This window comes from Ipomoea triloba, chromosome 7 (assembly GCF_003576645.1).
Source record: "Ipomoea triloba cultivar NCNSP0323 chromosome 7, ASM357664v1".
In the NCBI taxonomy this organism is placed as follows: Eukaryota; Viridiplantae; Streptophyta; class Magnoliopsida; order Solanales; family Convolvulaceae; genus Ipomoea; species Ipomoea triloba.
This window is the reverse complement of record NC_044922.1, coordinates 9,212,561-9,225,827: the sequence shown is the minus strand read 5'-3', so window position 1 is coordinate 9,225,827 and position 13,267 is coordinate 9,212,561. Positions and strand designations below refer to the sequence as shown.

Here is a 13,267-nt window from a genome sequence, read left to right as displayed (position 1 = left end):
GGTGTAGTGGGTGAGGAAATGAAATGCACAGTATGGGATCAAATGTGGGATAAGGTCGACTCTTGGTACAAAAAAAAACACTGATCATGTCATTATTTTGATGCATTCTATAGGGTAAAAAATCGTAAGTGTGTCTTGTTTTTTTTTTTTTTTTTTTTTTTTTGTGTGTAGTGGTGAGGAAATGAAATGCACAGTATGGGATCAACATGTGGATAAGGTCGACTCTTGGTACAAAAAAAACACTGATCATGTCATTATTTTGATGCAATTCTATAGCGTAAAAAACTGTTTCAATAGTAAGTGTGTCTTGCCTTTTTATATCATATATAGAGTTTTATTCTTTGTTTTAATATAAGATGATCGGCCTATTTCAATCATAAATTTGATTCTTACATTATTTTCAATAGCTGTGGAAACTAAAATTTCAAGTTCATATGATGTCACTCAATTATTTATCAATGAAGAGATTCCTGAAATAATTGAGTTTAGGGAAAGGTAAATTCAAGCTTATTGTATACTTTTAATTTATTTTCATTATTCTTTCAAAATTTTAAAATTTACAAGTTTTTGGAAATAAAAATTAATTTTTTTAGTTATTTCCTGCCTAACTTTTTGTTGTTGATGTTAGTATATGTGGTGAAAAAACTCCTATGCGGAGTATTTGTCACATTCACCAGTGGATCTATGATTATGAGTACTATTAGTGATGCCTATGAGAAGGGGCAAGTATTTATTACCTAAAAGTTGTTTTTTTGGATGTATGATATGATAAGTTTATATACCTATTGTAATATGAGCATTAGTTTGCCAGTAAATGTTAATTTTACAATATACATTTATTTATTTTAAACTAGATTGTAATATGTCCAGTACAGTGATTATTGGGTTGTGGCGAAGATTACTGGTATAGAAGGTGGTTTGGACTGGTGTTACAATTCATGCAAGACAGATGGCTGTAATAAAAAGCTTTCCCTAAATACTAAGGGTTTCTATGAATGTGAAAAATGTAAAAGGACATGCAAAGATGGAATTTGGAGATATAAAATTCAAGTGAGAGTTGCGGACAGAGTTGGTACTGCACCATTCCTGTTATGGGACAGGGAGTGTACAGAATTGATAGGTATGTCAGTGATAAGCGCCAAAAAACAGTCAAGTTTCGGGTCATATTTGGATAACATTTTACAGTTTCAACAACCATTTGTGATCATCTTTCATAGATAAAACCTCTAATTAACACCTAATTGACAAATCCAACTCAAAGGATGTGGTTTGAGTCATTTCCGCATGTTATAGCAAAGTCTTGGACCAAAAAGAAGCAACAAACGAAGAATCAACCAGCAGGAGGCCGCCATGCACCATCACACGCGTGGTGGTAGGCGTGGAATGATTCCAGAATGCAACCACGCGGGGCCACACGCGTGATGACGGGCGTGGACGCGTCCAGTAGGGCAACAACGAAATTTCGACTTTTTGGACAGCTATTTAAACCCTTCTTTTTCATTTTTGAAGGGGGAACTTTTCCAATTTTCAGATCTGATTTCTCTTTCCGTTCCTTCCCCTTTGGGAGGAAAAACACACTCATTCCCACCAGGTTAGAGTAGATCCTTAGATTAATGAAGATGGATTGAAGATGTAAGAACTCATCATTTCTTAGGTAAAAATACTCTTTTCATTTATAGTGTTTCTTTAGAATTATTGCTTAGTGTAATTTTGGGTTGTTTGAATGTTCATCATGTCTGAATAGAATAGTTTGGGGTGTGTGTGCCCTTGTTAAACAATTGATTGATGATTAAAACTTGCCTTATGATTATGAGAATTGTGGTAGTAGGATTGAAGTCTGTGTGGATGATGTTGTTCAAACTTTGCTTCTATTTCGGCCGAAATAGTTAGTGAACCGAGTAGAAGTGAGAGTGTGCGCGATAGCGGCCTCTTACGAGCCCAACTCATCTACATCCCTGCCCTTAGTCTGAAAGGACAAGGTCCGGGAGGAGTGGTAGGCTAGGTGTTCGATAAAATGCCTCAACTGAATGAGGATTGAGAGTCTGAGTGTGACGCCACTCGGTATCAATACCGTGACTCCCTTATTCAATCGCGAAACTCGTTTTTAATTCCCCTTCGGACGATCAATCGATTTGTCTAACCTTGGTGCACATTCCCTTCATTTCCTTTTACATTGTTTAGTATACTCTTGTTCCTACAACCTCAACTTACTTATCAAAACACCCCTTTGTAATACTTGTAACTCTTACCTTTTAACACCTTAAATGTCAACAATGATTCGTTCCAATCTGTCATCCTTGAGAGACACGACACTCGGGGAGTCTTAACTCTTCGTTTGACCACCTTCCATCCCACATTTACTCACACTAAAACTCACAGCATCATTTATACTCCTTGTAAAGACAACTCCCTACACATTGATATTTCTATTATTTGCGACTATGATTGTGATAAGACTCCGAGATACCCTTATTTCAGGCATATTTTATGGTGATTTATCGCATCTATAGCATCCTTATCTGGCAAATTATATGCATAAATGCTTGAAAATTACTAACTGGTGCACAAAAGCTATTTTTAGCTTAAAGGAAGCAAAACAGGAGCCCCGGGAGCATATAGGACCAAAAGATGAGCTAAAAGAGCAAACCAGGCAAAAGCGGAGCCCCGGAGGACTGGTCTGGAAGGCCACACACGTGTGAGTAAGCGTGGAAACTTTCCAGAAGCTTCCCACGCACGTGTGAGTAAGCGTGGAAACTTTCCAGAAGCTTCCCACGCACGCTCACACAAGCGTGGAAACTTTCCAGAAGCTTCCCACGCACGCTCACACGCGTGTGAGTGGTTTCCAGAAGCTTCCCACGCACGCTCACACGCGTGTGAGTGGCGTGGAGGCGTGATGCGCGAAATTTCTCTAGGGTTGTCATTTCGGAGACTATTTATACCCCTTTGATGAATTTTCAGAGGAGGATTTTTCATATTTTTAGTCTTCATTTTTCTTTGGAGAGCTTTCTCCATTTTTCTTAGTTTTTAGATTAGATCAATCTCCATTGTAGAAGACAACAAGCTTAGATTGAAGATCTTCTTCTCTCTAGGTGATCTCTATTACATTTCTATATTTTTAGTTGTCTTGTTCTTGGATTGAATTAGCTCTTACTTTCATTTCATATCATGAGTAGCTAATTTAGTCTAGGGATTTGGATTGTGTGATTGAATATTGCTCTTGTGATGATCTTATTTCTATACCTTGGATCTATGAGTTTGTGTTGATGGATTATCTATTCTTGTCTTTTGATTGTTGTTTTGTTTGGATCTTGTTTGGATTTGGCCAATCTAGATGAGAGATTGAGCTCTTGACTCTTTCATGTCTTTGATTAGAGTTAGGATTTGAAGCTTTACACAATCAAAGTTCCTATGGACTTCTTAAGAATAGTAGGATGGTGTGTAGCTAAAGTGTTTGATAAAATGTCTCTTAGAACTTTGGATGCTTGTAGGCACTCCTAAGTCAAAGAAGCCTTAGTACACAAGGTGGAAAAGGACTAAGACAACACACTCTTGAATAGACTATATCCTAGCAATCCTAATCCTTGACCTTAGACTCTCACTATGTAATATTCTTGACCTTAGACTCTCACTATGCAATATTCATGAACACTATCCAATCCCTACCCCTTTTACATATTTTCCAAAATCACTTTTACTTTACTACTCTTTTGCACTCAAACCAACCAATGAACTTCACTTTCACTCGCAATTCCACCCTTCACCACACTCAAATCGTATGCATGAATCTATCTAAGTAAACTCCCGAATGTTTGACACACCTCCACGTCCCTCCTTTGAGACCAACACTCGGGAAGTCATTGACCTTCCGTTTTAACATAAATATCTTTTGACGAATCAACCCCTACACAATACTGCTTCTTCAGAATGTTTTAATTTTTGGGAGGATGATTCTATAGTAAATCGCGATATATTGATGGGAAGTCATAGGGATTCTAGTTTATTTGAAGATGAATATGATAGTTTCAACTTTTTGGAAGAGGAACCCTATAATTTGGGGAAGAATGAGTTGATAAGTGTGGGGGATATTAGTCTGTTTCACTCATGTAAGAATTACGGTGATTCCCTTAACCAAATAGAGTGGGGAGATAAGAAGGGAGAGTGTGATGAAGAGATAGTGGATAAGGAAGGGAATTTCATGTTTGACTTGTTTGAGGAAATTGAGGGGGGTGATATGATTTCTAGCATAGGGGAATGGTCTCAACCTTATGTCAAAATTGATAAGAACATCAAGAGAGAATGACAAAATAAAGGAAGAGGACACTACCTTAGAGGAATACAGGGGAGTGTTTGAGACTAAACGCCTTACTATTACATACCATACCCTTCTTTTATTTAGTTTCGAATTCAAGGATGTCCTACACCTTGGGGCATTTCTTGAAGCAAAAGTGCATGGGACGCTTGGTAAAGTCCCCAAATCAGTGTGTTTAGCCGGATAGACCGCTCCACGTCTAGCCAAAGACGTTAAACAAAGGCGCACTTGGGAGGCACTCCCAACGTTATCCTTAGGATTCAGATTCTACATTATTAATTTTTACTTCTTTTCTTTTTGGTAAATTTTGTCTTTTGTCTAGTTTTCTTTGACTAACTACGCAGATTCTCCATTCCAAAATGATCCTTCATGAAGACTTATCCGTCAAGGTCGTTGACTAGATCTGAAAAGGTAAGGAAATTTGAAGAAGGCAACTGTGTAACACCCCGCATTTTTCCTACTATTATTATTTTAAATATAAACATTTAAAATGAGGGGTTATTTCTTATTAAGTAACTATTTAAATAATTATAAGTATAATTATTTCAATGGGCTCGAGATCACATATTTCTATACGATTTATTAGTGTGTCAATATTGGATATTCTTAGCCCAATATCTCTATTGATATATATATATATATATATATATATATATATATATATATATATATATATATGTCATATCATATAAAATATTATTGAGCCCACATGGATTATATTTTCTTAATTAAGAACTAAACTAAGCCCATAATTATACATATATGTTTTATAAACTAAGATTATTCTTGAGCCCAAAAACTACCAACTATAGTCTTGACCCAACCTTCTAATTTGACCCAAGATCCACAAGCCCAAAATGGAAGCTTCTAATTTTGGTAACCGAGCTAGTGTATACACGATCAACAGCCAAGGATCCTCTCCTACCTCTCCTCTCTCGTCTCTGTCTCTCTCTCCCTTTCGAATGAATGTTGGTGATCGTCCATGCAAGAGTGCAGCAGAGGCTACGTTTTCCCCTTCACTCTCCGGCATCCATGGTGAGTTCCGGCGGTGTGCGATGGGCGGAGCCGCACCTTCCTCTTCCTTCTTCGAACAAACGCCAGGATCGGCGCATCGGTAGTAAGGACTGCCTTCATCCTCCCTCGCTTCTCTTAGACGTTGACGGTGGCGGGAAACATCGCCGGCGGTAAGGCTTGACGGCAGCAGTTACGATGGATCGGGGAGCCGTCAACAGCAACGATCGATCAAGGCAGCAACATGGTTGGACTTCTCTCCCTCGGCGGTGCAACGAAGCTGAACAGAGCAGCGCTTTCCCTTCCCCATCCGGTGTGAGCTGCGGGCGTCGATGGCGTTCGGCGGCGGCGGGTTCGGCCATGGCGTTCACTTCTCCAACCTCCGGCTATGCGAGTGAATGGCGGTGCAGCCCCTTTCCTCTCGTCGACAACAGCCGCGGACGGAACCCGCAACGGCTACGGTGGCAGCGAAGATGGCGCAACGGTCTACCGGTGATGGAGCACCAGTTGTCGACCTTCCTCGTTCCGTCGAAGTCCGGCGAGAGCTATCGGTAGCAGGGCGGTGGTCTGCTCCAGCGTGTACGCAGCCGCTACGATCCTCCTCCTCCGTTTCCGGCGAGCGTGCGACGACAGCGGAGGTTGATCCCTCCCTTCTCTTAGACCTCGCGGCACAGGTGGCGGTGATGGCAGTTACGCGAGCTAGCAAGCAACGACAGCGGCAGAACAGAGCGGTGGCGGGCTTCCTCGTTACTTCCGGCGGTGGATGGCAGCGGACAAGTGGCGGGGGTTCCCCTTCCGTTAGACAGTAGCGGTGGAGGCCAGCGGCATCCTCTTCTCCGTCAAAGACGACCGGGAGTTCGTACGAGGGGTTTTGGTTCGGCAGTCACGTACTATTGCACCAATAGACAACCTGGGTTGGTGGTAGGGTGTTCAGATGGTGAGTTGGAGGGCTAGGGTTCGACTCCTTGGCTTAGCATAATTATTAAGGTAATTATCTTTTTAAGCTTTTATGATCCTAGCTATCAATAATTAGTTTATAACATAAGGTTTTGATCTTGTTATTATTATTATTAGTTAGTGATGACTAGGTTATTATGGTTTAGTTCATAATAGTGATCATGTTATATTATCCTTTAGGCTTGGACTATTAGTTAAATAGGAACCTTGATGTTACTATTATTAATGGTATTAGATTATATTAATTCTTCAGGTTCACAATTATGAACTAGCTTATGGGATGAGCTTTGAGTTTGGGGTTATGCTTTTGGATTAAGTACGCTTCAAAGGTAACCACTATGTCCATCAAAATCTATTTTTACACTCTCACTCTATATGATATTATTTGGTGATTGGAAATCCTGAAATTCCTTGATTATTAGCCTATTATTGATTGTGCTTGATGGATTCATGGACTTGTGTCTTGACCCTTTGTCTATTGATGTATATGATCAATTGTTGGTTTGGATTTCCATGTTATTTGGCCTCTGTTGGATGAAATCTTGTGTAGTATGATCTGATTTGTGTATTTTGGAACATTTCTTTGTATTCTGGAAAACCCCGCATTTTTCCTACTATTATTATTTTAAATATAAACATTTAAAATGAGGGGTTATTTCTTATTAAGTAACTATTTAAATAATTATAAGTATAATTATTTCAATGGGCTCGAGATCACATATTTCTATACGATTTATTAGTGTGTCAATATTGGATATTCTTAGCCCAATATCTCTATTGATATATATATATATGTCATATCATATAAAATATTATTGAGCCCACATGGATTATATTTTCTTAAGAACTAAACTAAGCCCATAATTATACATATATGTTTTATAAACTAAGATTATTCTTGAGCCCAAAAACTACCAACTATAGTCTTGACCCAACCTTCTAATTTGACCCAAGATCCACAAGCCCAAAATGGAAGCTTCTAATTTCGGTAACCTAGCTAGTGTATACACGATCAACAGCCAAGGATCCTCTCCTACCTCTCCTCTCTCNGGCGGTAAGGCTTGACGGCAGCAGTTACGATGGATCGGGGAGCCGTCAACAGCAACGATCGATCAAGGCAGCAACATGGTTGGACTTCTCTCCCTCGGCGGTGCAACGAAGCTGAACAGAGCAGCGCTTTCCCTTCCCCATCCGGTGTGAGCTGCGGGCGTCGATGGCGTTCGGCGGCGGCGGGTTCGGCCATGGCGTTCACTTCTCCAACCTCCGGCTATGCGAGTGAATGGCGGTGCAGCCCCTTTCCTCTCGTCGACAACAGCCGCGGACGGAACCCGCAACGGCTACGGTGGCAGCGAAGATGGCGCAACGGTCTACCGGTGATGGAGCACCAGTTGTCGACCTTCCTCGTTCCGTCGAAGTCCGGCGAGAGCTATCGGTAGCAGGGCGGTGGTCTGCTCCAGCGTGTACGCAGCCGCTACGATCCTCCTCCTCCGTTTCCGGCGAGCGTGCGACGACAGCGGAGGTTGATCCCTCCCTTCTCTTAGACCTCGCGGCACAGGTGGCGGTGATGGCAGTTACGCGAGCTAGCAAGCAACGACAGCGGCAGAACAGAGCGGTGGCGGGCTTCCTCGTTACTTCCGGCGGTGGATGGCAGCGGACAAGTGGCGGGGGTTCCCCTTCCGTTAGACAGTAGCGGTGGAGGCCAGCGGCATCCTCTTCTCCGTCAAAGACGACCGGGAGTTCGTACGAGGGGTTTTGGTTCGGCAGTCACGTACTATTGCACCAATAGACAACCTGGGTTGGTGGTAGGGTGTTCAGATGGTGAGTTGGAGGGCTAGGGTTCGACTCCTTGGCTTAGCATAATTATTAAGGTAATTATCTTTTTAAGCTTTTATGATCCTAGCTATCAATAATTAGTTTATAACATAAGGTTTTGATCTTGTTATTATTATTATTAGTTAGTGATGACTAGGTTATTATGGTTTAGTTCATAATAGTGATCATGTTATATTATCCTTTAGGCTTGGACTATTAGTTAAATAGGAACCTTGATGTTACTATTATTAATGGTATTAGATTATATTAATTCTTCAGGTTCACAATTATGAACTAGCTTATGGGATGAGCTTTGAGTTTGGGGTTATGCTTTTGGATTAAGTACGCTTCAAAGGTAACCACTATGTCCATCAAAATCTATTTTTACACTCTCACTCTATATGATATTATTTGGTGATTGGAAATCCTGAAATTCCTTGATTATTAGCCTATTATTGATTGTGCTTGATGGATTCATGGACTTGTGTCTTGACCCTTTGTCTATTGATGTATATGATCAATTGTTGGTTTGGATTTCCATGTTATTTGGCCTCTGTTGGATGAAATCTTGTGTAGTATGATCTGATTTGTGTATTTTGGAACATTTCTTTGTATTCTGGAAAACCCCGCATTTTTCCTACTATTATTATTTTAAATATAAACATTTAAAATGAGGGGTTATTTCTTATTAAGTAACTATTTAAATAATTATAAGTATAATTATTTCAATGGGCTCGAGATCACATATTTCTATACGATTTATTAGTGTGTCAATATTGGATATTCTTAGCCCAATATCTCTATTGATATATATATATATGTCATATCATATAAAATATTATTGAGCCCACATGGATTATATTTTCTTAAGAACTAAACTAAGCCCATAATTATACATATATGTTTTATAAACTAAGATTATTCTTGAGCCCAAAAACTACCAACTATAGTCTTGACCCAACCTTCTAATTTGACCCAAGATCCACAAGCCCAAAATGGAAGCTTCTAATTTCGGTAACCTAGCTAGTGTATACACGATCAACAGCCAAGGATCCTCTCCTACCTCTCCTCTCTCGTCTNTCTCTCTCTCCCTTTCGAATGAATGTTGGTGATCGTCCATGCAAGAGTGCAGCAGAGGCTACGTTTTCCCCTTCACTCTCCGGCATCCATGGTGAGTTCCGGCGGTGTGCGATGGGCGGTGTGACACCCCAACCTCACACAGGCTGAGATAGATAAAACTTAGCACAACAGCTGCCTATCTCAACCAACAAACCAAACATAGCGGAAGCGAATTTAAAACTTAAGGGCGTCATGCCACATCTAGGTAAGGTAACACAACCTAGATGCACAGGCTAACCATAAAAGCTGAACTGTATAAACGATAATCCTTAAATATATCTCAAAACATCCAACAACTAAACCAAAGTACATAGAATTCTCAAAGCGGCACACAGGCCAAAGCATAAGTCTAAAAACATAGCCACTATCTAAGCCTCCTCATACGGGTATATCTCTATCGCGCTCACGCAAAGGCTTTAAGGCAACCCTGGAAAATACACAAAGAACCATTAGCAAAAGACTGCTAAGTAACCACCATTCACACCCGCAAGGAAGTATAGATATACATATAAGTTTGCAAATAGGTTTACACACCCATATAGAATATAAACACCAACAANCATATAAGTTTGCAAATAGGTTTACACACCCATATAGAATATAAACACCAACAAACTGTTCAATAGTTCAAAACAGATACTCAACAACGATAAGCTGAACGAATCATAAACCAAGACTCAGTCAAACAAAGCCAATATCCAACAACGAAAGCATAATGCAATAACGAACCAACAACCGAGATACCAACTGAACAAAAATCCAAAAGGAACCAACCCAAACTCAACGAGAACAACAAGATATCAACCGAATAACACAAGGGACTCACAACAACCCACCAAGAAAGAACCCCAACTCCAACCTCCCAAACCAAGTCAAACCAACCACCAAACCAAGTCAAACCACATAGTCAGAAGTCAGAAGTCAAGAGTCAATCCCGGAAAAACCGGTACACAGGGGTGATGAGCCCAATCACAGGGACCGAAGTCCAATCACAGGGGTAATCAACCCAATCACAGGGACCGAAGTCCAAAGTCAGAAGTCAATAGTAGCACAGTCAATAGTAGCACAGCCAATAGTAGCCAACAACCACCAACAACCTCAACCAAACCACCATCACAACCTCATACTCCAACATCACTCAAAGCAACCAAAACAAAGTGTTCATCTCAAATATGAACACAAACCAACTCCCAGATAATGAATCAAAGGATCAATAGATCAAGAATACCAAAAATGGAAACCAAAGACATGAATCAATACTCCAAGCTAAGGTATAAAATACCCAATAAATGACATGAATAAATACTCCAAAGACATAGTAAAATACCCAACAAAACAATCCAACAATAATCAGAAACAAAGGAGAATAACAGACAACAACAATAGAGAAACCGTTCACTGGAAATCAACTCCCAGTGAACTTGCGGAACACTCTCACGGATCACTGCCTTCCGCCAGTCTCCTCCGCGAGAAGGAGACGGCCTCCCTCGGCGGACCACCCTCCTCCGCCCAAGCCAACCGTCGCCACCTTGCGGATCGCCCTCGCGGGTTACATTGTGCCGTTCAGGTCTTCCGCAAGGCCAACCCAAATCCCTTCCAGAGACAGTTCAACCCAGATCAACAAATCCCACTTCCAGAATACAAAATCAGACCAAATACACTCACATTTCATCCCATTTAGAGTCCAAAAATAGGGAAATCCATAACATCATTGATCATACAACACAAGACAAATGATCAAGATAAAAACCAACAAAATACATCCAAGAAATAGGCCAAATAACAAGAAATTTCAGGATTTCCAACACCAAGATCATTATATATAGAATAGGTGAATAAAATAGATTTGATGGACATGGATGGTTACCTTTGAAGCGTAATTAACCCAAAGCATTTTAATCCAAAGCAACGTCAAACTCAAAGCTCGGTTCATAATCACGAACCTGAAGAATTAATATAATCTAATACCGTTACTAAGACTATTAATAACAACGACATTGATATTCCTAATCGGTCCCTTATAACCTATAATCCTATAATCCATGCTCAAGACTAATATAATATGACCATAAGAATTATACTTAATCTAATCTTAAACTATATTATTATAACTAATACAAAAACTTTAGACTTAATAATAAACCAAAACACTACCTTAAAACATTCTGCTTACTCCTAGGTTTGAACTCACGCCAACCAGCTCACAAGCCACGCACCACACCACTAGACCGCAGCGCCCCGTTGTGATCAGTTTTGCATCCACTGGCTATTGATCTTTGCTGCTCTGCCGGCCTCCCAAGACGGACAAGACTCTGCCGCCACAGTGCTCCGCACCGTTCTGCTACTCTTGCTGTGAACGGAGGAAGGACCTCCGTTGCCGAGCTCCGCCGCTGTCACTGTTGCTCCAACTCGCCGAAGGAAAAACCGTCGCTTCTACCCGCCGCCTTGCATCGCCAAGAAACAGGGGAGGCGTCAGCTTCCATTGAAAAGGTAATGTTTGTGGGTTACCATCGCCTCGCCCCACTGCCGCCGCGGAGAACAGAGGGCGCCATGCCTGCTGCGAACGGAAGAGAGGCCACCGCGATCTTCCTCCGCAAGTTCGTACTGCCGCCTTGACATTCCGCTGCTTCGTCGCGAAGGAGATGGCGAAGACCGGGGAGGAAAACACCGGTGCCGCTTCTCGAACCAGTCTGGAAGGTCCGCCGGGGAGAGGACGGAGGTCTACTCCACGCCCGCTCGTTGTCGCTGCCTTCCGGAACCGTCACCGCCTAGTTCTGTCGTGACCGTCGACGAGGGAGGAAAAATGGGGAAATGGTGCACAGAGATCTATAGCTACTGCTATTGCTTTGCGTTGGTGAAGTCGGAGGCCGGTGATGGAGCTCAACCCACGCTTGCCAATACTACCGTCGGAAAACCACCGTTGTTGTTGTTGGTGAACGGCCGAGAAGCAGAGAAGGAAGCGAGCCGCAATCGTTGCCTGCCGAAGGTTGAACCGAAGAAGTCGGGTGAGCTTACAGAATCTAAATGGCGTCGCCGGAGAGACCATTGCTACTGCCTAAGACCGAACGCCACGGCGAGCTTCTTAACACTCCGACCGGAGGATGGGATGGAAGGTTAGTGGTGCTTGGTTGGGGTTCATGGTGGCTGCTTGTCGGTTTTAACAAAGAGAGGAGACAGAGCCAGCGAAGAAAGGCGAGAGGCAGGGATTATTTTGGCTGCTGCAATTTCATGAACGTGTATAGTATATTCCTACTATACATGGTAGGGTTACCAAAAGGGGAAAGTGGATTAAGCTACAAATGGTAAGTGGGTCAAGTAAACATTTGGGCTCATATAACTTGGACTCTAGACTACTCATAGCCTATAAAATAAATTTATAATTATGGGCTTAGTATAGTCTTAAGTAAATATAATTTATATGGGCTCAATAATAATATTTATGTAGGAACTATATGTATCTATATAACTATAGATAATATTTATGTAGGAACTATATGTATCTATATAACTATAGAAAATATTTATGTAGGAACTATATGTATCTATATAACTATAGAAATATTGGGCTATGGACTTTATCATATCAATAAACTATATATATATATATATATATATACAAGAGTATATAATCCCAAGTATATATATATATATATATATACAAGAGTATATAATCCCAAGCCCATAGGAAATAATTATACTTATAATTATTTAAATAATTATTTAATAAGAAATAACCCCTTATAATATTCAAAAGAGTAGTAGGAATTTTCGGGGTGTTACACTCTACCCCCCTTAAAAGGAGCTTCGTCCCCGAAGCTCAGAAAAAAAAAAAAAACGTTTTGGGGACAGAGAGTTAAAACTAGTACGATAGTACATATAGGGAAAATAATGTATCATATATACGCCCGGTTAGAATTTTGACCCAACGGAAAAAAAAAGAATGAAAGGTTTAAGGTGTAAGGTCCAAGAACAACATCGGTTAAGAATTGAATTAAAGGTTATCAAGGTTACAATTTAGGACATAAGATTGTCACCTTGCACAAGATAGTTTCAAGAAGC

The 13,267-nt window shown here is 40.8% G+C and overlaps 1 long non-coding RNA gene across 1 annotated transcript; it reads right to left on the bottom strand.

Moving 5' to 3' along the window:
- Positions 1-9,445: 9,445 nt before the first annotated feature.
- On the bottom strand, positions 9,446-12,563 carry LOC116026031. The gene is made up of 2 exons (XR_004099762.1): positions 11,076-12,563; positions 9,446-9,635 (listed from the first exon to the last, which is right to left on the bottom strand). It is a non-coding gene; the product is annotated as an uncharacterized LOC116026031 (long non-coding RNA).
- Between the last annotated feature and the right edge of the window lie 704 nt (positions 12,564-13,267).